This window comes from Coffea arabica, chromosome 2c, assembly GCF_036785885.1.
Source record: "Coffea arabica cultivar ET-39 chromosome 2c, Coffea Arabica ET-39 HiFi, whole genome shotgun sequence".
NCBI lineage: Eukaryota > Viridiplantae > Streptophyta > Magnoliopsida > Gentianales > Rubiaceae > Coffea > Coffea arabica.
The window spans coordinates 44512029-44516179 of record NC_092312.1 but is presented as its reverse complement, the minus strand read 5'-3'; the positions used below and the strand labels follow the sequence as shown (position 1 = coordinate 44516179).

The window sequence follows — 4151 nt, the reverse complement described above, 5'->3', positions numbered from 1 at the left end:
TATTCGAAGTGCATGTATGAATTTCGAGGACGAAATTCTTTTAAGGAGGGGAGGTTGTAACATCCCGAATATTAGGAGGTTGTTTGTGAAGAAAATATTAAAGTGTATTTCTTTGGGTTTGATTTAAAACCTAATTTTGTTTTAAAAAAAAAACTAGAAACCCTAATATGGTAGCCAAAAACCCTAGTTTACTTGTGACTAACCGGTTTTCCTAAATCTCTCATATTTTAATTGAAACCCTAATTTTAATTACTGGAATTGGAAAATTCCTCACGTTTTCTTAAAAATTTCCTTTTATTTGAAAATTATTATTTATTAAAGCTCTACTATCCAATTGTTCAACTATAAGAGTAAATAAACCTAGAAAATAAGGTTTTACACTTCGGTTTCAAGATTTGAGCAAAATTAGGGTTTTGTGATTTTTCCGCCGGATGAATTTTCGGTACTGGCCAAGGATCAATTTGATGATTAAAAGTGACTTTTAAGTGAGAAATAATATGTGAGTAGTAGCAATGAGGTAAGGTTAGTGAATGGAAAGTAAAAACTCTAGTACGGGTGTTTTTAAGAAAAACGGCGCGAACCGGCGGGTCCTGCGCATTACCGATTGAACGCACCGCTTGACCACCATTTTTGCTTACCAAACAAATTTATTGAACTTGAACAAAATATCTTCCCCCTCATGATTATAGCTTGACCGAAATTGTGGCTCAAATACAAGGAAAGAAAGAGAAAAATTTTGTGGACAAGAATAGGCCAAGTGTTGGCCAAAAATTGTGGACACAATTACCCTTAACCTCTTACTTCCATATAAGACAAACCAAGCCTCATCTTCCTCCATATTTCTGCATAAGAACCGAGAGAGAGAGAGGGGAGGAACAACAAGAAGAAAAAAAAAACTCCTTCATTTCATCTTCAATCCAACAACTTAGGGAGAAATCAAACAAAATAAACCGATTAAACTTGTTCTTGAGTGACTAGCTAGTGAGTTGTGGTGTGATTCTTGAAGGGGAGAGCTTGTGCTACTCTTGGTGACTTTTATTCAAGGTAAGAGAGTTTATCTCTCCAAGTTTTACTTCTAATCTTGTTATATTAAGCCTAGTAACTTGATTTTATGGTGAGATTATGGATGATGAGCATGTTTTAGTAGTTTTCCCCAATTTATTTGATGAACTAGGGTTCCTGATTTTCTGCTCAAGTTGATGTATGATGCATGAATGTTGCAATTAAAGTTATACAAGGTTGTTTAGTGGTGATTGGAACCAGAAATTTGAGGAAACTACACTTAGAGCTAAAAATTCCAGATTTCTGGAAAATTTCCCAAGCATTCTGTCCGAAATTGTATATGTATGTTAGAGGCCGAATTGGCCTTTGGTAAAAGAAGGAAAGTTGTATAGAATGGTGTTTTATAGGTGCCTACAAAATTTCAGCTCAATCGGAGCAACGTAGAACGTGAAAAGTCCAAAATACCCCTACTGCTTTAAGAATTTCCCAGTAGTCCGTTTCTTCAGTTCAGTCCAGTTTATCACGATTTTTGACCAGGATCCATTCTGATTTAGCTCTGGACCAAAACATGAAAGTTGTAGTGCTCTGAAGTAGCTTTAAAATTCCTCTAAGAACACCTGATTCGGACTTGTGTACACTGAGTTATGTCCATTACAGTGTTCTGCATTTAAACAGCCGGTGAATTGATTTCTGGTTTGGTAATTGGAGAATTTGACCAATTTACATTAGAAACTGGACTAAGTGACCTTCATGAACATTGTAGCTCTGTGTCTTAGCTTCGAAACGGCATAGGTTACGTCTCAATCCGATAAGCGTAGCCTCGGATATGTTATTTCCGCATTTGTACGTCAAATCTGTTTTGTGCCACATTGAACTTCTGTACTTGCTACTGTTGTGAATCTTATTATTATGATATTTTGAGCCTATGGAACGGCTCTTGACATGAATGGCTGAGATTTATAATGTTGGGTTGTGTTTGAGAAAAACAATGAAGCCTAAAAGGCTGGAAAATTAGGTAAACACAAAGGGCATGCTGCCCAAATTTACGCTCGAAAACTAGAGAACTACTTGCAACTTGAGTAAGGGTTAAGAGTGATTACTGCTTGAACCATCTAGGGTACTTGAGTATTCTTGTTCCGAGGTATATAAGGAAGGACTTGGCCGAGCTTGTACCCTTGAGAAATGAAATAATGACTATTTGGAATATGTTTCTCTTGTACTTTCGACTCGCATGGCATTTTCAAGTATAAATGTTACAAAGTTTTACCGTTTAAAAAGTGAGCAAGTGTTTCACGACTACTATCCGAGTGAATTTCAAATTCTTGATTTTATTGAACGAAACGTCTAAGTTTCGAACTCTAGTCATGTTTCAAAGTTCTCAAACTGAGTTTTATCGCAGATTTGGACTCCGAACTCGGAATATAACCTGAAAGTGACCAGTAAAGGCACTATATCTTTTGGTGAGTGCTTTCAAATACTGAATTGAACTTGATACTTGTACTTGATACGTGCCAATATGATTACATGCCACATGCGTGAATTGTTAGGGCAAGAGTGTACTTTATCGCACTTGCCCTTACGTGATATACTTGTTTATTGTTGCAATTGACTTGATATACTTGTTTATGATGCGCGCACTTCCTGGAATTCCAGAAACCCTGTGGCGAGTTACTCTAGTCGAGCCGGCAAGGGCTTGGTCGATTGGGTAACGAACCCTGGGTCTCTTGTATTGTCGAGTGGAGTGATATCTCCTCGACTAATCGGTATACTCGAGTATTACCACCCGTGTTCTTGAGGATTTTGGGCCCAGCTGGGGGTTGAACGGTGGACGGAGAGTCGTTTAAGTGGTGTTCTACTGGATCGGTTCCTTTACTTGAAAGTTGACGGAGTGTCAACTACTACGTGATCAAGCTCCTGATGATGAATGGAAGTTGGCTCCTGAGAGCTATCCGTATCCTTATGCTTGAAATGATTATTGTTTATTGGATGATTGTTTCTTATGAAAATTTTTATACTCGCTCATTTTGAGATTGCTACTTGAAGTGTTATTGCTCACTTTTATGAACTCTTCATGCTCGTTACCTTGCTAAATCGAAAACTTGTATTTATAAATAATGGTCAATTTGCTATTTGGAACCTCACTGGGCTTTTAGCTCATACCACGTTATTTGTTCTCCTTACAGGGGGTACGAGCGAGGCATAAGAGATGTAAAGGCTAGCGTAGTCTAGTTACTTTAGACTGTGTTTTGAATTTTGGTTTTGTACTCGCGCTATTCCTCGAATGGAACATTTGTACTTGGATTGTATATATTTTGAACTAGTTTAAGTATATCAAGACTTTGTACTTTGGTTTCTATCAATGTAAATTATAAGCTGGGATTGCGGATATTATTAATGGTGCTTGGGGTGTGTGCACATGATTTTAGTGAGTGAGTCCTGGCGAGAGCTGGGCAGGCGGTCCGCCAAACCCTCTGGTACGCCTTAGGGGGAGGTGGGGTCGTCACAGATGGTATCAGAGCTCCTTTTGAGCTCGTGCCGGGAGAAGGTTCTCGGACTGTGGGAATTGACTTGTTAAGTATGGAACAATTGTCTATTGTTGGGGACCTTAGATATGTATGTTGGGTAGGAATCTCTAATACGGGTGATTTGCTCTTGAGCCTGGCCAGCTTGAGTGGTGAATTATCATATTTTTGGATTCTTGTCCCCGAATACCAATGAGTGACACCTTTACGATAAGTTAAGATCTCGCGTAATATTGGGATAAGTTTGGATTGCGAAAGCAAAGGCACAGGGAATGCGAATAGTCTGGACTTGAAAAATATTGAAGATATTCATGGGATTTGGGATCCTTCTTATTCACGTGTTTAGAGCCTTGATTAAGTGTAGTGCCTGAGCGATACCTAGGGTTAATGCTCTATAAGTTATGTGACTTGTTTTGATCGAATGTGTTGTATTGCCTTGTTTTATGATTTAGAGGGGTTTATGACTTGCAATATTCTGTTTTATGTTGTTTATATTTCTATAGTTACTTAGTAGTTATATTCTATCATTAATTAGTTGGTTATATTGTTAAAGTGGGTTAGCTGCGAAACATGGAGGATAAAAGAAGTCGAACCAAGAAAACTAACCGAGAACGCGGTTCTAGGCGA

General features: G+C 38.2%; 1 long non-coding RNA gene across 1 annotated transcript; it reads left to right on the top strand.

Moving 5' to 3' along the window:
• Positions 1–856: 856 nt before the first annotated feature.
• LOC140035956 (uncharacterized) lies at positions 857–3393 on the top strand. The gene is made up of 3 exons (XR_011839851.1): positions 857–1044; positions 2402–2462; positions 3186–3393. It is a non-coding gene; the product is annotated as an uncharacterized lncRNA (long non-coding RNA).
• The last annotated feature ends 758 nt before the right edge of the window (positions 3394–4151 follow it).